Source organism: Triturus cristatus, chromosome 2_2 (genome assembly GCF_964204655.1).
Source record: "Triturus cristatus chromosome 2_2, aTriCri1.1, whole genome shotgun sequence".
Taxonomy (NCBI): Eukaryota; Metazoa; Chordata; class Amphibia; order Caudata; family Salamandridae; genus Triturus; species Triturus cristatus.
The window spans coordinates 1,009,228,807-1,009,252,204 of NC_140582.1; the positions used below are offsets into that span (position 1 = coordinate 1,009,228,807).

At 45.4% G+C, this 23,398-nt stretch overlaps 1 protein-coding gene across 1 annotated transcript in view; it reads right to left on the reverse strand.

Annotated features, from left to right (window-relative positions):
- Positions 1-23,398, reverse strand: part of JAKMIP1 (janus kinase and microtubule interacting protein 1) — a 1,879,738-nt gene that overhangs the window by 1,696,397 nt on the left and 159,943 nt on the right. The window contains 1 exon segment of the mRNA XM_085642441.1: positions 17,895-18,070. The gene's annotated coding sequence lies outside the window, so the exon portion shown is untranslated.

Genomic DNA, 23,398 nt, shown 5'->3' on the forward strand with positions numbered 1-23,398 from the left:
CTAGCCAGAGTTCTATAAGTGGGGCATTAATCGGAAGGTTGGTAACTGATGGCATGTTGAGGGGGATGACCTCACTGGATCCCCACGTTCCAACAGTCCCAAAGTAAGTGGAAGATGCCCGATTCATTTTGTTAGACTCGTTAATAGTTTAATTTTTATCCAAATACATTTTACACCAAAGCAAGTTATCAGGAAAGTACAGTTGTCCTGTCTATTAAATACACTAAGGGGCCAATTACGATGTCGGTTGGAAACTCTTCCAACTGAATCGGTTCCGGAATTGTTTCCGACTGAATCAGGTTCTGCGTGTCCGTCCGACCGATTACAATGCTTCTGTACATCGTTCGGTCGGACCTGCATTGACTCGAATGGGAGCCTGTGTTCTGAACAAAAGGGGTGGTTTGAGAAAACCTTGCACGCTGTGGCGGGCACCTCTTGGTGCCTGCCACACTGTGCATAGTTGGAAAGAGGGGTCCCTGGACTACCCTCACGGGCCCCAACCGAAGGCCAATGGGTGAAGGGAGGGCCTGCTACAGGCCCCCACAGTCAGATTTAGACAGCCGTTTCATGTCGGTGAGACCGATTCGGAAGGGCTGTCAGAATCGGACATCGTAATCACTCGGTCGGAAACCGAATAAATAGAGGTATACAATTCAGCTTCGAAAGAATGCGGAAACGGAACCAATTTGGACAGCACGAACGGTGTCCTTGCATCGTAATTGGTCGGTCGGAAATGTATCTGATTTGGTCGTAAACATAGGTTCCACCTCACCGCCAAGACGCCTCGGCAATCGCGCGCTTTACAAGTATATCAGTCAGCCTTGGGTGATTGTTTGACTTTGTCAAATAATGGTCTCCTTGCGTAAACCTTCCAGTTAAAGTCGGGGAACACCGTAATTATTTGGTTTTGGAAAAGCAGTGGGCTTTTTTGCCATGCAGCCCGCAGAACTGCATATCTATCTTTCAAGGGCAGAAATTTGGCTATGATCGGACTTGGTCACGCACCAGGCTTAGGTGGTGTCCTCTTTCCACTGCAAAGTGTGATTTTTAGATTGTCTACCAACAAACTATTCTCACAGACTCCTCAACATTCGCTCCCTATGCTTTCTAGGGTATCCATAAGAATCTCACATTTTTTCGGCAGGATCTGCCTTCTGCCTCTTCTGCCCACAGGTGCAGCTGCCAGGTTACATCTTTGAGCCGGTGGACCTCTCTCAGGGTTGCCTTACACAACCAGCAATCTACCCCATGTCGGCTCGGATTATGGTAACCTCAATCGCCACTGTGACTATTTTGGTTTCCAGTGCCACCCTTGAGTTCTTGATATCCTGGAGCAGTTCTGTGAGCATGTGGCCCTAGTCATGTGCCCCGGTGCTCGCCTCCTCCGGCAGGGGCTTCCTATACCAAGCCCCCATAGAGGTCCAGAACACATATTTGTCCAGGTGGTTTGTTTGCACCTGTTTGTATCCCTTATCATGGACAATGGTTCCTTGCTCTTCAGGTGTGCCGTAGTCTTGTTGTTGTCCCCCTGCAGGGTCCTTCCAGGAATCACAATAGCTGAGGGGAAGCAGTCAGCCACTTGTTTCACGCCCTCTTTATGGCCCCCCCGAAGGTGTCACTGCTGCGCCCTCCCCTGATCCCAGGCAGTGTCCAAATGCATCAGAACCCGTTAATTCTCTCTTTAAAGGCGTTCTTTCAGCCTACCGCTATGGCCTGTTGTCTGTGTCCACTCCTCATCCCGACGGCTGGTATGTGCGAGTCTGTCACCTGGCCCCTGAAGTCGGGCTATTTGACCTCATTAGAAGTCAGTCTAATGGAGGACCTGCGTCCTGTGCTCTCCTCTGCTGCGTGAAGGCCCCCGATGTGCTCTGGGCTCCCCGGAATGGTCACTGCTGCGGCAGACAAAGTCAGGCACCATTTTCCATTCGACGTGCCTCCGCCTCTCCAGCGCAACACCGGATGGGCTGAGTGGCTCCCAGACATCTGACACACCAACTGCTGCATCCTTCTCTCTCTCCACAGCTGGTCAGGGCCATTTGCGGCCTGGGTGCTCCAGATGGGTGCCACATGTGTACTCTAGCAGCAGGAGCCTACTCGTCGAGGATCAAGATCATCGGAGCGGCACACATCTAGCAGCAAGGAGCTTAAGGGACCACTCCCTCAAGGCCTTGGGGTGCATAGGGTGGCAGTTGACGCAGGTCTTTCCATTGTGGTCACGCTCAAGGCACCAGAGGCAAACAAGATGCGGGTCCATCACCTACATCTGTCGGTGACAGGCATCGCAGGGCTTGAAGCCAGCTTTCTTAGTGGACATCCGTGCCACACCAGGAGAAAGATCTCAAAAAAACTTTGACAAAAAGTCAAATAAGGTCAGTCAAAAATGATGCGGGCAGCTTTCACCAGATCTGTGCTGACTGGAGCAGAAAGAAAATAATGGATGTAAGTGCACTGGAGTGGTGCTTCACTTCACTTCTGGCACGGACGACACAGACGTCGCCACGCAGAGCCGAGCAATGCAACCTACCGGCTCTCAGGTGTACTGTTCATAAAAAAACTTCAGGAACCAGTCTGAGGCCTGGGGATAATTCTACGGTAAGGAATCTGCAGGTAGAAGTCTCTATCAGATAACTGGTATTTAATGCACTTGCTGGAGAGAACTGTGTGTAATATGGTTATAGGTTTGATTTATATAAATAGCCTGGAAGGGTAATGTGCCTGCTGCAAAGCACAGTGTGTAACTTGCAGTCACACATTTGCATTTTATGTAAACCAGGTCATTGGGTAATGCTGGTGTTGTAAAGATCCTTGAGGAACCAGAAAAATACAATTCTGGCAATATTGCTCAGTAAACTACTCATTCATATACAGGAGCTGGATGTAACCCAGAAGGCATCAGTTTGCCATTTGAAGATTTGTCTGAATGTTTCATTATTCTTAGAATGTAATGTCATTGGGGTCAGTGGTCATAAGATGTAACTTTCTTTAATGTCATTAGGGTAAAAGATCATATGATGTCACTTCCTGTAATGTTATAAATTATACTAATTAGTACTAATTCAGAAGAATTTCTAAAACTTGAGATCTCTGATCAAGTAGTGAGGTCACTTTAAGTGTTTCTGTTTAAGAACCCTTCAAAAGAAATGGGTAATCCTTGGTCCAGCCAACTTAAAGAGGCTATTCTGTTACTCAAGATGGAGGAGACTGCTTTGGGGGTCGGTACCATTCCTTATTGGCCATTGAAGACAGCCATTAATAAGCAAATGAAGGAGTTCTCCTGGGAAAAGGATATAGGGTCTAATGAGAGTCAAGGATGGGCTCAGCCCCTGGCGGATTCCAATTGTGTTGGGGAACCATACAATTATTTCTCGTTTCTCATTAAGGCAAATACTCAGGACCAAATCCTATATATGAGAGTGCTTGAGAAACCAATAAGAGATTTTAACCTGCATTGGGCAGATGGCGGGGGTGACTTTATGTGTAGGCTATGCAACAATTATCAGGAATCATGTTTTCATTTGTTATGCTGTTGCTGTTTAATCCCATTTGTTATGGTTTTAATTAACTATCCAATAAATGTTATTAATTACTCAAAAGAGATTACAAATACAGGACGACATAGTAATCAGACTTCATAAGCTCAATATCCAGCCAGGTAATATCTTTTAAAAGGGCCTGATTTAGAGGAGCGAGTAAAGCAATGAAATCCCAAAAATGCACTCCTCAATGTATAATACCTGCTCCCATGAAAGTCTTCTGATGTGTCCGTGCACAGCGTCTCAGTGAGGCCAAAGCGTCTCCATGCATGCAGAGTGTCTACAGGAGCGCAAAGTATCCTTCAGAGTGACAATAGAAAGTTGGCCACCTAATGCAGCACAATTACAATTTGTAAATATTTCTTTGGTCTCGGTAGGAGTGCCAAAAATAATTCCTTGGGTGACGTTGTTCTAATTCAATAGTTTGCAATGAGAAATTATCCATATTACAAAGATTTGTGTCCAGACGGTGGGCCTTTTGTGTACACCATCAATGGCAGGGCCAGGATGCTCACTGTGAGTGACAGTGCAATATACAAGTATACAATTCATTCATTCACTCTATAAATTAGCCAAGCAATAGCCTGGGAAGATCCAGCCAGCTACTACTCGAACTGCTTTTGCGTATTTTGTTCTGTACTATCACCCGCAGTGTATTTACAAGTGAACGCTTCAGCCACCTTTCTTGTCTTCTTGATGCCTGTTGAGACCTCGATAAAATGATTCCCAAAACACAAGCAAGACTTTGGACGCGTTGTTTACTGACTGGAAGCAGCAACTGCACTATTCTGTAGCCCCGCAGAAATACTCAGGCCAATTTAATTTCGAGTTGTGTCCGTACAACCTTCTGCATTTGTTAGAGTCGTTAAGGGGGGCTGTGAGTTGAGTTTAGTCAGGGTGAGTTCGTCTGCTCCAACGCTGGACAGACTAGGGAATGGCTCACCAATGATGATACCGCCAGAAATTCTATGTGCCTGACAGAGAGCCACTCACTGACAGATTTCAATATTTAAAACGCAAAGGTAAATGGGAAAGGCGGGTAAAATTCTAGCATATCGAGTTTTCAAAACGTAGTGACAACAAATCACCAGAATAACCAATTACCTGAGAATAACGGGTGCTGAATTACTCTTCCGTGAGGAGCGTCTGAGAGGACGGCAGTTACTTCCGTTTTTCCCCCGATGCTAATGCCGACGGTTGGTGGCAGCGCCCCCTGCTGGATGAAGGTTGCAACCCTCTTCATTCTGAACATCTGCGTATATTCGGGTGTGCTGGTCAGGTTCACAATTCTTTAACATCTCCTCTGATAAATAGATGGATATACTAGTAGTGTTTGCTGATTTCATTTGTTCAATTTGTGGAACGTGTCAGTGCAAGGCACTTGTCAGGTTTTGTTGTGGATTGTGCGTGTTCATTGTTCAGTTTTACAATCAGATATTTATATATAAAAATGTACAGTATTGTTAACACCTTATTTTACCTGTTACCTATTTAAGCCAACTATAGACATTTCTAGCGCCTTTCATTTCACAGCTGGAAACAGCCTTTGAGGCTATTGAAATGTTCGACAACTTCCAAAGCCCGTCAGTAACTGCACATGTTATTACCCAAAAAAGTAATGATGGGAGGGTTCAGAAACTACTGTAATAAATTCTGTGTTCTTCACTGGATCATAAATTTGGAGAAAGAGAATAAGCTTTGTTGTGATCTCTGTAGAAAGACACCTGGAGCCAGGAGGTATTCTTAAGCCATCTTTATTCAGTCTCCAGTTCAGGTTACATCTGTCTCTACTCCAGCCAGCCTAGTGTGGTACCAGCCCCACCAGGAGCAGCCTCCCTAGCTGCTCAGCCCATCTTCAACTGCCAACACTCATCCACTCAGACACCCAGGCATTCCATGCATCACAGGCACACCAACATTCTATGACCATCTCACGCTCTGGCTGAGCAGCTAGTGGCAGCAGGGCTGGACTAAAATGATAATCAATTAAGTAGGATATAACACTTAGATACCGTTCTCACCTTTAGCAGATCAAGCTATCTCTCTTATGCAAGACAAACAAAATATTATCCTGAGCAAATGTCCATTCCAAAGTAAATCCAGCAGTCCGTAGTTATGGTAATTTATTTGTTTTATTTAAAAACGTCAGAATTCCAAATAGGTAATACGACAGCCAGTCTGAACAGAATGCAGCCAACACGCGTTTCACCTTTTGGATAATTTCCACCGAAAACAGATTTTCGCAAGAACAGTGAATACATGTATGAGAGCTGCATAATCTCTCAGATCTGCTTCTTGAAACTACTAGGAGAAGAAGGACTGCCCTGCTGGAATCTGGATTTGACCCAAAACCTGCACTCTAAATGACTGCACAATATGGTAAAACAGTCCCGGGGACTGTGCCTTGCTTCAAGAAGGGTTAATGAGTGTACTCCCTATAAATTACAGGTTAACATAGCCCACCTGCATCATCTCCACCAAGAGTGCCCATCCTGGAGTGCTTCCAGTGGACTTTTATGGATTTGGCTAGGTGCATTGTGGGGATTATAGTCCAGCCCTCCCAGAGACCATCTAGGAGTTTCCAGGCCTTTGGATTGGTGATTTGGACACTTTGACAGGAGGAAGAACCTCCTGAAGTTTGGAGAACTTTGGAGAACTTTTGTGAGAAAGCTTCATGAGGTGACTAAACCCGACATTGAGAGTCAAGCGGACATCTTCAACCGCAAACCAGCCAGGATTTCATATGCATCCCGCTGAAAGCTCTGGAGCTCCAGACTTCCAGGATTTTAACAGGATCTCGCACAAAGTCCAGCTGGTGAACCCTCACTGAATTCAGCCTGCTGTGGAGGGTCGAGTGACGTTGGAAGAAAAAGCTACAGAAGTGTTTCTAAGTCTGAAGGTAAAATTTTGACCGGGGCCTCCCGCTTAGTGTATCCGACCAGGGCTCCATCGTGGCTGGACTCAAACTTTGACTTTGTCCCGGTCAAGCGCAAACAGATGTCCCAGAGTAGCGCTATATGTTTTTAAGCAATATCAAGTGATACATTTTTAAAAATTCATATCTCCGGTTCCCTTAACTGGATTTTTGTCATTTTGGTGTCTATTTGTTCAAAAGAATATTTCCTGTCTTTATAAATGCCAATTCCCCCAAGGGGGAGGGGGGGGGGACAAGGAGCCGTGCCGTGAGGGCCCAGACCCCACTCCGTCCACCAGTCTCTAGGGCCCCTGTTCTTTAAAGTTAATCACCCTCAGGATCTGGCTACCATCATCCCCTGGGCACAGAACAGCCATCACACTCCGAGGCCCTCCTGTCTCTGGGCTCTGTTCACCAGATGCCTCTCCCTTAATAGCAGAACTCAGTCCTGGTGATCCGGTGGACCCTCCTGGTTCCCAGCGACACTCCCAGGAAAGCTCTCCACCGCGGGCCTCAACCACAAGGTCTCTCTCATCCATGTGGGTACTGGTTCATGCCAGGGCACTCACCGCAGTAGGGGTGAGGGGTGGGAGACCAGGGGTACCGTCCTCTCCAGGCGGTCACCTCTCGCCTAGTCATCGGAGGGCTCACCAACCTCCAGCAACTCAGGATCAGCTTGTCCGTTGACAGCTGCTGTCGCTCACGTTGTCGAGGCAGGCCGGGAACAGCAGCACATCTCGGCCCAAGCTACGGACCTCCATGGCTCCTGGTTGCACACTGCAGGCTCTCTCTGCCTCGGTGCTGCAGCCCCAGGCGGGCATGTCCACAGACCAGGCAGGACTCGGCCCGGGGCCATTGCGGCCCCCGGGGGAAGTGAAGGTCGCAGACCAGTCTTCCCCCGGGGTATTCGCGCAACATGGACATGGTGGGGGTGGGATCACAGGAAGGAAGGAGGGGGGGCGGGAGTTGGGAGGGTATATAGGTGTCAGGAGAGGAGTAGCCGGCCTCTTCCTGACACCTGAGCACCACCGGGGGGGAAAGATAAAAGTTTGTGTAGTTAGGCAGTGTTAGGCCACCTGCCGATCGGTCGATCGGCGGGGGGGTGGGGGTTTGGCACCGGTTAGTCATGGCCGAGCAAAGGGAATTTGCCACAGCGGGCGGGACGACACGGTGTCATCGATGCGGCGGAGGTTTGCACGGTATGAGGCTTTGGAGGGCCCGGCCGGGTGGATATCCTACGTCCTGGGGCGTTATCAGGCGTGTGGGCCGGGATGGCCTCGAGTGCGCTGGAGGGGGATTACGTGTGCTGGATGGCAGACTCGACCTGCCGTTTCAGGTAGGGGGCGGGGGCTGCCATGTCATGGTTGTCTGGGCTGCGGAGGGGAAGGGGGGGCTTTAAGGTGGGCGCGGCTGCCGTGTGTCGCGAGCGTGCTGTCCGGGTTCATGTGGGAGGGGGCAGGCTCGGGGACGGCGCTCTCGGCGGCGCGATCCTGTCAGGCGGCCCAGGGCGGGAGTGAGGCGGGTTATGCGGGTGTCGCCCGGCTTGGTGGGAGCGCTCCGGTTTCTACACGTGGGGGGATAGTGGGGGGGGGCGGAGGCGGGACCCCTTCTCTTTCTGCTTCCCGGAAAGGGGGATCTGGTTTTCCGTCGGTCTGCTGCGCTGCCGCCTTTGGGGGCAGTAAGCCAGGGTTTGAGCCTCGTGGTCGCGCCCTCATCCTGTGATTCGGGAAAAATTACTTAATCTCCCTGTGCCTGAATGTGTAATGCAGATAAGGTGCCATGGAAAGCGCTCCAATATCTTATGGGCGAGTTCGCGCTGTATAAATATTCAAAACGGGCTCTGCGCATTGCCCAAGTGAGTTCGGAGGTACGGGGTTTTGGGGTGGGGGGGCGGCATTGGTAGTGGTTTGCGGTATACCCCAGCAGGCGTGGAGCCTACTCATGGTAGCAGGCAGTGGGCCCACCCCGGTGGCTTTCCCACGGTGAGGCCCAGGGTCCGGTATAGGTCTTTGGGGGGAGGACTGGAGTCCGGTGGCAGTGTAGGAGCAGCGAGGCGGGCGTTGCATAGGGGTTGCTTCTAGGGAAGGAGGTGTAGGGGCTGGGTCTAGAGGGAGGCGGGGAGCTGCAGGCAGTAGGGGCTGGGGTCATCAGAGTCCGGGTGAGGGACTGCCAGCACGGCACGAGGCCCGGTGGTTCTGGGGACCCACTTGGTTGGCGCGACCGAGTGGGGGGGGATCCATGACCGGCGAATAAGGCCGGCAGATAAGGGGTGATGTCAGTGGGGCGCATGACGGCTCCGTAATGCTGGCCAGAAGCAGTAGGGGGGTCCGCGGCGGCCTGCCCTCCTTCGAGGGATTCGCGCATTGAGCAATACAACCTTGTGAATCTTACCGAGTTCTGAGTATGTGCTGTGTGAAGGGTGGCATGGATGGTGTTGGGGGTGAAGATGGAGGAATGTGACGGTGTGCGTCGGAGGGGAAGTTGGCGTGCCGGATACAGTGCGATAGAAGGAGGATGTTTGAGGGGGGCTTGGAGTGGGGGGTTGCCTGAGGGGTGCGGGGGGGGGGGGGGGGAGTGCAGGTAACCAGTCCATGTGTTATTTGTTTCAGGCGAGTGCGGCTTAAGACGGAGCTCCAAGGGGGATGGCAGCTGCGCTCTGGAAGCGGAGGTCCCGGACGGACTCTCAGGTACATGAATTGGGGGTTAAAGTCTTGGAGTTGTACTTGGAAGATTAGGTGCTCACGCCCTGGTTGTCAACAGGTGCTCATGTATACGTGCAATGCTAGAGTCACTGTGGCCTAATGGTTAAGGTCTGAGACTCTTACTCTCAAGGTTACAGGTTCAATTCCCGTTGGTTCTGTTCAGTTAGATCTCTTTTAAAGGGGGCCTGGGGAACCCAGGGCCCAAATGACGCACAGCTGGTCAGCTGGGGAGTTCGGGGGTGTTGCAAGCAAGGAGGCGGCGTACGTCAGACGATGGGAACCTTGGGGCCATGCGAGGAGAGGGTTTTGAACGGCCGATGGTGATCTCAGGCGAACAGAAGGCTGGCAAACGAAGGGTGGCTTGTCCCTATTTGCTGTGTTTAACGGCTCTTTGCCATGCTTGAAGGGTGATTTTTGAGCCGGGGGTGCCAATTGACGCAGGTTGTGGATATCGGTTTCGAACACATGGGGCAGCATATTGAGGCAAGGCCCGGGGACAGCTGGGGGTATTATAAGACGGGGGGTTGTGCGCTGGGCTGGAACGGTGGGAGAAGGGTTAAGGTAAGCCCGAACGTAGCTCTACTGGGGGTGGTCTTTTTCTTCAACGCAATATTCGGCCGCTACCCACAGCTGGGAAGGCAGGCAGGCAGGAGAATTTCTTTCTGTACTCCCGTGGCTGGGCAAGTAATCAGACGAAGGGTGGACCTAGGGGGGGGGGGGGGATGCAGGTTTTTCGGGGGAATTTTTTCTAACGGACAGGTCACGGGGGACGGGGGCGACTGGAGAGGGCTCCCGTGTCGGTTGGGTAACGACGTGGGAGGGACGGAGTCATTTCCGGGGCGACCTGGGCCGCACCGGTAGATGGGGGGAGAAGCCCTTGGGGGTAGGCAGGGGCCTGGAGGTCCTTCTCGATTAGTTGGAGGCCATGGGTCCATGGCACTAGTCGACTCACAGGAGGAATCAGTGGCTGCGGCAAGCAGGAGCACTGGGAGTCGTGGCTGACCATCTTGGATGCCACCCCCCCCCTCTTTTTTGCACGGTAGACCTGGGGGCAAAAAGTCCATCTGCACAGGGAGTATTTGAGGACTGGGAGTAAGGGTAGGTCTCCGGGTGGGGGGGGGGGGATGTTGCTGGGTGCGAGGGCAGCTGTTAGACAGAGCAAATAAGCAGAGGAAGCGGGTTGGCCTGACTGACTGTGCACACTGGGTGGCGCGAGGCGTGACGGGGGCGGTGTTTTTACAGGCAGGGACTTGCCTGGGGAGTGGGGCTGGTAGAGATGGTTTGTCGGCCGCTTGATAAGATAATCACCTTTCGGTAGGCATTGCTGTAAAGGAGGCTGAGGGGGTGCGCCGGGCGGGGAGCTGACGAGACAGAGAAGGCTTGGGCCTCTGTTTGGGGGAACGAGACAGGGTTAGGGGCCTTCGGGCACTGCAAGATGCGTTGGGTATGAGATGGTCACCTGGGTAGTAGCAGGCAATAATTTGGAAGCGGGGATTCTGGCTTACAGGCCGCAGTTTAGTTGTTGGCCCCCTGATGTTTAACAACCTTCAGCAAAAGGTCCAATTGGGTTGTAAGATGACTTTCTAAATGAGTACCTCACTGGCACCATCATGCTAACCTAAGAGCTTAAAGAAAGTGTTCAGATGGCTTGCCATTATATCTAGACTTTAACTTCATGACATTTTCAATGCTTGCAGATGCATTCAGGTATATCTTCTAACGTATGCTTACACATCCTATCACCTCTGCCTTTATGTGCATTTTCTTTATTATAATCGAAATCTCTCTGGACATGTTAGATTCTCTCCCCAACTTTAAAATTGTACTTAGAATGCAAACTATTATGATTACAAATTAAGTTCCTATTAATTTTATATTCTGTATAAACATGTTTCTATTACTGTATGTTCTGATTTAGAAGGCCTCTTACTATAATTTTTACTGGAGCATTATATACAGTGAATACCAAATAAATGATGTTTCTTAGTACCCCAACAGGAATGATTCTTCAAATCTGAAATGGCTAATGTAGATATATCACAACGTAAAAAGACTTGAGTCTTGGTAAAACTAACAAAATAGGGGGAAAAGGCCCAGAAATATAAACAAGTTAAAAAACATAGAACTGATTAAGGCTTTGGAGTACACATTTTAAAGTATTCTTTGACAGACTAAAGATACCTAACACAGAGGCTCTGATTCTGAGCTGTGAGATAAATTACAAACCTTGAGCATACTGGAATTTGCAAAGGGACAGAATTCCAAGTTGCATGCTAAGCATTACATCCCTACAATTTCCCTCTAACTGATTTCACCAGGGAAAATATGGACAAACAATTTCATGCGATATAGCCAGAAATAAAGACAAAACATGCTAATATCAGTGTATTAATTGGGGATTGCGAGTTATATCTCATTACTATATGGATGTACCACACCCAGTAAATACACCAACCTTTGATTACAGTATTTACCACGAGCTGTTAATGCTTGCACTGTTCTGCATATCTTAGAAGGTGGACCAGAGTCGGTAAACCATGAATCTCTATCTTTAGGTCAGCTTACAGACAAATCACGTTGATGACTTATATTTTCCATTTTTGCTCAACAAATCTACTTTACAAAATTGAAACATGCACTTAAGTTACAGGTATTATGTAATTTGTCAATGGGAGTGAATGGTATAGGAAGGTTTGCTTAGCAATATAGCAAAAATTGATGTACTGATTTGGAACCCCTTGACACACCTGCAGAGAGAACTCCTTCTCTTAATCTGGCCTTAACCAAGGGGCTGACCGTTTACAAAATATAACATAGTGTAATACCTGTTACTTTGTGATTTCTGGTAACATCCAATGGTCTATCTGGACTCTGATCCTGTTAGCGCTGCACTCTCTTGTTTCTCAAATAAAGCCTGTGTTCCTTGAAGACGTCAGTAAAAGCCCCTTCCTTTCACTTTTTGCAGTATCTGTTTTTTCTGTCTTCTGCTCTCCTTTCCCTCTCCAGTCACACCATGTAATTCTGAGTACTTTCATTTAATGTAACCCTTGCTCTCATTGCCTCCTGCCTCTCCCCTCAAATGCCCTCCTGACTATCTGAGTCTACTTATCAGCCCAAAAGCTATGTACTCCTCGGACTATAATCAAAGGTCCCGCAAGGATTCTGCTGAGTCAAAGCTGAGGGAAGGGATATCAGCTTTAGATCAGCTTTTTGGGACCAATTGTGCTTCTGTTGACTGTAAAGGTTTTGGTATTTTGTGCAGTTCTGCCTAACATTAACAGCATCTTTACCGCTGCAAGACCCAGTCTTGCTTTCTCATCTTGTCCTCCATTCCCCCGTCTCTAGCTGGTCTCACAGACACAAGTTGTGAATTAGAAATTGGAGCACGCCCCTCTTCCAGGTGCACTCATTTCAATTTGGTGGTTGCTGGGCCTGCAGATGAGCTTAATAGACAGAGAGGGTCACATGACCTCACCACCAACCTATACTAGCCCTCTTCCCAGGGTATCTCCGCCCAAACTTTGAACCAAAGGACAGTGAGGATAAGGACCACATACTTGTTTGGAACTATTCGGGCCTAGTATAGCCTAGGGCCGAGAACATTGCCCATTTTCTTTCCTATACAATCAAACAGAAGACATTTAGAACAACTAACATGCATAAAATCTCTCAATGCTACTACTACTCCAAGCAAATAAAGGGCATTCCACCAACAACAATCCATCTCCACAAAACAGTCCTACACACCTTCATATTCCTACAGCCATACATGAGCCCCTTCACTTATATACAAACCACAACCCTGTGCAAAACCCCAATCTATCCCCACTATACCACTACCTCACACAGTAATATCTATACTCCCTAAATATCAAACATGCTCTCCCTTTTCTCACTTAAGCCTTCCCCTGCCCTTCAGCATACACAAAAGCAAGCTAATCCACACCACTTATCATAACGTCACTTTCTCTTGTCTACCACACAACAATGCTACTATTCAAAGACAACTCAAAAGCCTATCCTTTGAATTCCAACCAGTCTTCCCACCACCTGCACACACAGACCCAACAAAATGCCTGATGGACAAGGATAACACCCAAAAAGAAGTGCATTTCTGTCCTGCTACAGCAAACACAATCACCAATAACAAACTACCTACAACTTCCAAGGAGAATACTCACTCTCCTGCAACACAAAATTACACCACCTCCAAAACATCTCATTTAAACTTGCCTACTAAATATTGCTCATTTTGTGTCGAAAAACACGCACCACACCTTCTACCATTTGGTTACAGAGAACCTGACTTATTCTTCATAGCTGAATTTTGGCTGGAGGAAGACATGGCTCCAGAATTGCATGAAGATGATTACCAGGCCATCAAACGTTTACACAAAATTGTACAGGCAAAAAAGGAAACCACTGAGTCATCATATTTAAGGAAATAACTCTAACCAAAGCTGAGGCTGCTTCCTTCCAAGGTAGTAAGGCCCTCCTCAATTGCAACCTTACCCCAACCATTTCCTGTCGCTTCCTCCTTCTTTACAGACCACCACCTAGCAAAGGAAAATTCCCAGACATTATTCTAGATACAGTTTCAATTCTACACACCAAGTACTCAAACCTGTGCATTCTTGGTGACCTATTCCTCTCTCCAGAATGATCATCACTGGTCTACACACGCTCAACATAAACAGCTCATTCTCAAACCCACATACATTGCAGGGCAAATCTCGCATATCATTTTTGGCAAGCAAGACCTAGTTGCATTTCAAAGGGATACTCCAGTCACGTGTTCAAACCACCATCTGGTTGCCTTTTAACACAAGACAGCGCAACTCGCCTCTGTTAAACTTAGTTTACTGGCAGATCTTGGAACAAGCTGAATTTGAAAGACCTAGAAACCCAGATCTGGACACAATAAACTGAGTTAAAAAACTCTATGGATGGCATCATGAAGCTTTTGACATATTATTCCCATGGAACACATCAAAACATTACAAAAGCAAAAAGCTTCTTGGATGAAAGCAGATTTAAACAGGATAAAACAACAAATTGCATCCCTTCAATTCAACTTATTTGAAACAAACCACCCTCAAACAAAATACGCTTACACAAACAAAACAGAATGTACAAGTCAACAATCAAAAAAACTTTAAAAAACTACTACTCAAGCAGAATCCACAACGCACAATGCCCCAATATTTAAAACTCAGAGAATTTTGCAATCCAAAACGCACGGAAGGAAGCTATCTCATTACTATGGAATTTCGTCATAAATTGGCAACTTGTTACACTACAGAAGTGGACACGTTTTATTCATACTTTACACACATAAAAAACAAACAGTAACCCTTTTCCCAAAAAAACACTTCCAGGGGAAGATTAACACATCCTGTGCACTCCTTCAAAAAACTATCACCAACTGAATTTGTGGATCTTTTCAAAGTTAGCAATCCAGTAGGTTGCACCTCGGATTCTTGTCCCCCAAAAATCTTCCAAATTTCAGCAGCCATTCCAGTCAGAACACTGATCAACAAGTCCTTAACAATGGGAGTTTTTCCAGACGACTTAAAAAAGGAGAACATTTACACCCATTATTAAAGAAAACAAACCTGGACCCTCAAGACCCCAACAATTCCAGACCTATAGCAAATGGACCATCACTAAGCAAACTTATGGAAAAAGCAGCCTTTGCCCAGATGTCACAATTCACTGAAGATAACTCCCTACTTTCTGATTGCCAAGCAGTATTCTATCCAGGAACAGGCACTGAATCAGCCCTAAACTCCATACGGCATGGCTTTAACAATGGAGTAGACCAGAATGGGGTTTCTGCTCTACTTCACTTTGTCATGTAAACTACAACTTCATTGAACTTAGTTCAGTCCATCAGTGTTTGAATGTCAAAAAATGGTTATTGTAGTCCCACACAACCCCACTCAATGCGTAGTAGACATGTCGTCTGTACTTTCTGGGTTACAAACGGTCCCTAAAGTGGGATCAGGATATAGTGGTAATTCAAACTCGATTTCGTGCTTTATAATATCACACACAAGCAATGCACTAAGAGAAAGACCTTTATGCGTAAAAGGGTTTTATTTCATCAGTCTAATCCTACTGGTTTAGCATATGTAAAGTAACCACACAGAATATTATTAAAACAGCTGACATGGAAAATAAATTATGAACATTTCTACCATAGTGGGAACATCATCTGGCAACCTAAAACGTACCTCTATGTGCTATACTATGAAAGTATGAAGTAGCCTAACTTGCTTCTAGAGTTTCTTAGGAGGAATCAGCACATTGCATACCTGTTTACAGCAAGAAGCTATAGTTATCAGTAGCCGGGAGAGAGTGCTCCTTCGTCAATCATCAGTTGGGGTCAACTCCTCTTGTCTCTGACTTGGCTCGATATCAGCTCTCTGCGAAAGACGGGATGCTGAGGCAGTATGGCAGTCTCTGCAAGGATCTTGTGTGATAATCTGGGGTAAAGGACCTCTCTATCTAAATGGCCACTTGTTGACCCTTTTATAGCGTTGATCCCTAATCTTATCTGAGATGGAGAATTCCTGAGGAATTACTGAAATAACCAGTGTGCATCAATATTCTAGTCTTAGATGCATTAGTTTAAATAAATATATGTCTGTTCAGACTACGTTGTTTATGTTATTGTTGTTAGCTGGTCTTGAAGCACAGATAACAAGACTTTTGCCCCAGACTGATGTTGCATTACGTGTTCTATTAGGTGTCTAATCAATGCCACTGTCTGGAAGACTTGACACCTTCACATGTTCTTGTAAAGATAAGGACATACTGCATCTACATCAAAGATAGACCTGCAGATGGTCAGGGAGAAAATGTTGTCTTAGACTGCTTGAAATGGAGTCTAGCTTTAGGATCTTTATGTCATATTGGACCTTTCAGCTGCCATCGATACAGTCAATCATGACACACTAAACCTAGGACTCAAGAAAGCCGGCATAAAGTATACGGCTCTCACTTGGATCTCGCCTTCCCCTAAACCTAAAAACAAATGTGATATATACTCCTCCACTCTCATCAAAACGCAAAAGCCGGAGTCCCTCAAGCTTTATTATCTCACCCTTTCTTTTCAATGTCCACATAAAATCCTCACTAGAACTTTGATTAATGTTTTAGAAATTACTTGATATAACTACACAGATGACACACTGATACTTCTTAAATTTGAAAGACCCAATGACATTGGAAATTTAAAAATATTCAGCTGCTTTGGGCTATTAGTTAGAGGATGGCATGGAGCATCTCAAATTGAACATCTCCAAAACAGAAATACTCCCCTGTGGCGACTGGAAAAAATGCGATCCTCTCTGCACCTGGCCAGACGATATAGGACCACCCCAAAATATATTCAAAGAGGTAAGAAACCTTGGAATTACCAAGAACTCAAAGCTTTCCATGAATGCCCAAGTGGATAAGCTACCAAAATGAGTAAGTGTCTTCAGTGAATACCAAAATGGTAGTAAGTTTAGAATTTTAACTTAAGTTAGTTCTGTGAATCGGGCCCATGCATCTTTGCTAAGATAAGCCTTTTGCACCAGAAAATGATTGCTTACCATATATGAGGATATGATTAAAAAGTATGTATCAGAACCCTCCAGTTAAATGCACTGTTACCTAGATTATAATTTTGAAAACCTTTATTAAAATGTTATCTGGGGGTCAAACACAAATGAAACGAAAAGCTCTATAAAAGGTTTTGCAATCCCTAATGATAAAATAGTATTTTGCTTTCCCTCATTAAAGTATACCACAATAGGAATATATTGCCTCACACTAGATCCAATCAACAACCAATAGAGTGAATCTCCTAAGTGGTTTCTTACGAAACATGAATTAGGGATAGGTATAAATAGAAAAAGCAAACTCTTCACACATTGTATGAAATGTTTTGAAGAAGTTGTAGTTAACTCAGTAAAATAGATTCAATCCCTTCTTTAACCTCGACAGAAACTTTCATTTGGAATTACTGAAGCAATTCATGTATCTTTATGCTACCCAAATATGGATAAAATTTAGATAGTGTATTTCAAGAAACAACAAGAAAGGTATAGCCTTGCTAAAAATACAATTTGCAATTGCTTTTGAAAGGTACTCTTTCCAGAGAACCTTGACAGAATTAAGTTTGACATACATGTATCTTCAGCTGACCCCATCTAGCTTACTTTTAAATGATCTCTCCTCAATTGAATCTCTGATCAGAAATAGCCTAGTAATAGCTAAATGAATTATTTTTCTGAAACTGCACACTATGCTGTGGCTGAGTGTGAAAACATGGACTATGGACCTTTCATAGCAAGTGAAGTTAGAAAAGAAAGTACAAACTCAGAAACGATGAGAATACCATAAACGTTCATGTTGTCCACCTAGTTAGATACATAGGTCTAGGTCAATGCAAAAATATATTTTTCCACTTCATCGAAGATTCCTGACTTCGTATTATATTAACAGGTGTTTCCTATATTATTTTACGTAGCAACAGTTTACTGCATTTTATACATTTAGTATTTACACTCCTACTTCCTCAACTCCAATTAAGCATGTGGTAATGCTATACACATCTTAATGTGATGTTTTGTGCTCATTCAGTAATAAATATTTGATACCTACACAAACAGACAAACCGATAGATAGATAGATAGATAGATAGAATTATTAGTACTTCAAACTGAAAGAAGCACAAGGACAGTGCAATCATACCTTTTTTAATTTCTGAAAGCCGCAACAGAGGTCTTCAAAACTGATGTATAGAATCCAAGATTTAAATAATCCAGAAAATAGGATTCGAGGCTGTAAAGTCTTTACACCTCTCTAGATTGCAAAGACTCGATCCTTTGTCGGGAACAGAGAAATACCCAGAGAAACATTAGCACCATCTGTCAAGAAAATAAAAATCAATGTGAAACAAAGTGTACAGAATAGCAGCGAGTTAAACAAAAATGCAAGCAGATGCAGTTTCTTTATTTAGACTAAGTAAGTTAAAATCTCTCTCACTTATTCACAATAAAGCTTAAAGTGGAAGTCCATTGCCCGTTTCAAATCTCTGCACCCTCCCCGAGTTTATTTTTCATGTTGTTGAGGGTGCGCCACGAAAGTTAACAATTTGACAGCCAACACGGACTATAAAGTAGAAACTTCTGTCCCACAGACACTACCGCCATCATCTGTCCATAATGACCCAGTATGTTCCATGCATAACTACCTTGTCTTCATCATGCAATGACAGTGCTGTCCGGGGTCTCAGACTACAACTCTCTGAGAGGTGTGAAAGTGAAATTGGTAGTGCGAAACCAATACTATAATAGGCGAGGGAGTGCTCTTGGTGGTGCCGGACTGCTGGTATGTGTGGGGTTTGAGAATATTTTCACTAGTATGTGACTGGAACTCTATGAGGTAAGTGAGAGCTTCAGGTAGCGTATGACTGATAGTCTATAAGAGATATGAGAGTTCTGTCATTTATGGTGTTTTGCTTTTTTACCATAAGGCCATTAACAATTGTTCTTGTGTCTCCATTGAGGATGGTGGTGAACAAAAGCTGTGTAGTTATTTAGCAATGGACTTGTCCTACTCTTGAATCAAGGCTGAAACAATTGCTCATAAGTGAAGTCCTGTTTCTATGGTTGTGAGCCTGGACTGTCTCCTTTCCCACTTAAGGCTGGCCAAAGATTGGGTGGGGAAATAATGACCCAGGCTATTCATTTATTTACTTTCAAGAACACTTTCCCAGTGACAATGGCAGGTCGCTCCCAACTACCAACTTCTAGCAAGGATCCCTGCCCTCCTATAAAATGAGCATCACCAGTTATGCTTATTGTCACCGCTAAATGCCAGTTGTATAAGTGAACAGAATCTCAGCTCCCTCCACCTTGACGACCCTCATCCACTGCTCAGGGACTTAGCCTCTGGCTGCCCAGGAACAGCTCTGCATCTACAGCTGATCTCCCTAGTTGGTGCCGCTCTAAAAGCACCAGCCTCTAGGTCACTCCAGTTCCCTTGTGTGCATGCACAAATACAGTGCCCTTGTGCAGCAGAGTGCCATTCACGTGCAGGACAAGTATGCGATAAGGTGAGCTTGATGGCAGGGTCTCTATACCAGATAAGCCAATATGATGTAACATACCTCACCCACCCCTGTCATTATCAAAATAGAGGAGCACCACGTCCAGGAGCAGTCAAAATAAAACATACAGCGATCACTGCTCGGGGAGAGGAAGGTAGCAAAGCACATTGATCATGTCTTTGTTTAATGTAATATGCACTATTAACCAGCTTACTCCACATCATTGCGTTTGGATCCAGTGATCATCTTGGGTATAGCAGATCGAGCAATTCAAATAGATGTTGTACCAGCCCTGCTTCTTCTGTCATATGCAACATGGCAAGCAATTACTGCGTTTCAATGAAGACTTGCATTGCACCTGCTGGAGCTTGAGGTGGCAAAGGAGTAGGCACTGCAATAATAGGCATTAGTAGGGCTCATTTCCTCTTTCTTCGAGAGCAATAATAATGCACCTCCAGGGTAGTTCAAGTGTGACTGTGGAAAGTGATTCAGAGGGTGACAGGGCTCCAACTGTGACAAGGGAAATCTTTTAACCCTGGCCTTCCAGTCCTACCTTACAATCTTACCCAAAATGAGAACCAAGTAAATTCCGCTTGAGCCTCATGCTCGTGAGGCAGAGCATTCCAAGTCTTACTCACAGAAGCATTGTTGGACAAAAACACAGAACTCCACAAAACAAACTGTAATAAGTAATCAATCAATGTCCAGTTGTTGTTCACATTTTTAAAAAGAAAAAAATACCCTAAACCACTAAATGCTAAACATAAAATAACAAAGGTACACAATGGAAAGCAGACCTTTCTAGTCCATGCAAAAAATAGCATAGATATCATTGTTAAACAACATAAAACCCATTCTATGGTATATGTCACTAAGTTCACACCGTCCTTTTGCATCGGTCACAGACTTCACAATATGAAACCTCTTGCTATTGTATTTGCAATATGGTTACACCATGCAAAGCCACTTGCTACACTGTATTTAACATGGGATCTTCATTACCAATCTCCATCAGCTCTGAGCAATGGAGCTACTGCATAGATGGTTTAACACAGCTATTGCCCGTAAAGAATATCACCAAAGGAATGGAGCTAAAGTCCTTGTTATACTGCATTTCCTGATTCGTGTTTGTGCTTTTATGAGCTCTGGTAAACAGCTAAAGCCAAACCTAAAAAAGATGTCATGCTCATCCTAAGGAAACATTCTTAGGCATTCTCAAGATAAAACTCTATTCTGAAATACCGCACATTACTTTTGGGGAACTTAGAAGGGCTGTATCTTTTACCGACTATATCAGATTGCAATGGACTCACTCTGCCAGGGTTGTGACAAAGTTTACAAGCCCAAAATGAACATATGGGAAGATGAGAACCTAGAAAATTGGATGCATTATCAAACAAGATCCACCAGTTAGCCCGGCAAATAGTAATGTTGCAACGTATCCGTCTAATATCCATTGGGTTGCTCATATGGTATTTTCTGTCAGGGCCATTAAGAGTGGAGCACCAGCTTAGATTGATTTTCGTTATTAAGTGCATGAGAGTACCATCTTGGAGAAGAATATATGTATAATGCCCTATGGAACCACCACAGCCTTGCAGGGACATCCACCAAAAAAGCGAGGACTGAAAGTAGGTGCAACCAATACAAGGACAGCAGAGAAGAGCAGGAACCCCTAGTAGCTCTCCTTGCATTTCAGAAAGTATTTTACCAGATGGTGATAACTGAAAGGGTTCTTTGAAATTGTACGCTAGACATTATTATATTGAGGGAACACTGAGCTGAGTAGATACATGTTCTGAAGCAGCCCTAGAATGAACGTTGGTTCACAATCTAGAAGAACTCTTTCACATGAACATCATAGTACATACAATGCACACAGTCGTTTCTAAAGTAATACGAGCCACAACCCTAAATCAGAAATGTTTTTAACAGAAAATTTGTAGATCTTCTTATTGCTAATACTCTACAAATATTTACATCAAATTGGAAAGACACTACAAACATTACGTGCGAGGATGGTGAAATATGATGTGCAATGACCATAGACTTGATATAGAATATATATAATCTATACAAACGATGATTAAAAGAGACTTGTTATTGATGCCACTTACTTCTTTTTATCCAGATATAAGGATAGGACTTCTACAGAAGTTGAGGTGTTTTATCCTCTATGAGTTTTGGAATGTTATCTCTCTCTCCCTCTCTCTCATCACTCATGACATCGTCTATGATATCATTCATATTATCAGTGCAACATGTGCAATGAATTTATTAATGAGAAAACTGTGCATGGTGAGGGCACAAATTATAGTTATCTTAGGGTATAGTTTCACTGACAAAGATATTACCATTTTAGCAATTTAATGTAAAAGTGTCATCTTTGGGACACCTGTTTTATAGAAGCGTAGGAAAGGAATACACTTTTGACATCTGAATGCTTTTGCAATTATTACCCTTAGCTTCTTTATGCACATGACCACCAAGCCCTGTTGCAGCTGATACAAGACCTAGAGTCTCTGATACAAATCTACCTGTAGAGGGGGGAATGGTGAGTGGTTGGATAAGTGGTAACTGTCTTATGTTAAACACCTTGAAAACCAAAGTTATGTTAATATGCAGAAACCGTGCAAAGATTTCCAGTGTTTCTGAACAAAATGGAAATGTGCCTCCGGAAGCACCTCTACTGTAAAATGGCAAATTCCATAATTTTACACCAATACAAGGTGCCACACTAAGGGTGCTGTCCTAACTCATGTAATGGAAGTGATAGCCATGGTCATGAGCATCTGAATGAGTCCCTGGATCTACACATTTTGTGTGTTTTCTTCTAATTTTGTCCTCACCAGTAAACTGTTTTTCTGAGACTCAAATAACATATAGCAAATAAACTTCTTCTAGCAGCAATGCAAATTCCGCCAACATAACTTCTTATTGTGTTTTGGGGCTTCATATTCTCAAATGCAGCTCAACACTTCGAACATTTTTGCAAAAAAAATCGTAACATTGGTTTCTTTGGGAGAAAAATAGTTATCGGCTTCACACGTAAGTAAACGTCATACGAGTGGGAGTTTTGTGGGTCAGGACCAAGGTTCCCGAGGGTCTAGGTAGGCACTCAATTTGCACCTCCAGTAGCACTGGGGCTGCCGGGTGCAGAGTGCAGGTGCCCAATGGTAGCCAATGGGGCTAAGAGGGCCTTCGGTCAGGAACAGCTTACAAGCAAGCCACTTGGATTTGGGAACCAAGCTCCTGGGGTTTGGATCAGCACTGCAGGGGCCAACTATCAGCACAGGAGCTGCACCACCAGCCGCACAGGGGAGGCTGGGTGCAGTGTGCCAAGGAGACATCGGGGGTCCCTGTGGATTCCAATGGGGACCTTTGGTTCGGCAAAACAGCTGCAGGCTCAGGTAGGGAGGCGTCCTGAAGGCTACCACAGGCTGGAGAGGTAAGTTGGGTTCTTGGGGGATGCCTGGATATCGTTGGTTGGACCAACTAAGGCCGTGGGGTGCCGGGTGGAAGGGTGGCTTTTGGCGTCGGGTTCTTCTTACCAGCTCCGGTCATGGTCAGGGGGACCCTTCAGGTTGAGGCTGCAGGCGTCGGCTTGAAGCTAGGGAGACTTCCTCGTGGTGTTATGCCACTCGAACTCGGGCCGAGTGTGTCGGGTGCAGAGTGGTGCAAAAGCGCAGAGCCGCCTGGATCCAGATTTTGTGGGTGACTCTTTGCTTGAGCAAATCTGGTGCTCACAGGAGACAGAGTCTTACTGATGGTTGAAGGGCAGGTCCTCTGGGCTCTGCGGGCTGCTGGACTCACCAGCGTTATCACTGTAGGCAGGTCAAAGTTGGGACAGGCAGGTAGGGCTGGGGCCAAAGCAGTAGGTGTCCTCTTCTTCCTGAGTCAGCACGGCTCTTTGGTCCTTCTTCTTTCTTCCTCAAATCTGAGGGGGCAAGGTTCAGGGTTGCCCCTAAATACTAAATTTAGGGGTGTTAAAGGGGTGTGCAAGTCAGGACCTATGACTTCATCCACCGAGCCTTTTGGAAAACCGGCGCTCTCATTAATCAATCACTGGCTATCCCCTGCATACCAAACAGACATCTCAGATCAATCTCCTCCTTCCTCATCATTATCCCCAGGATCAAAAGAG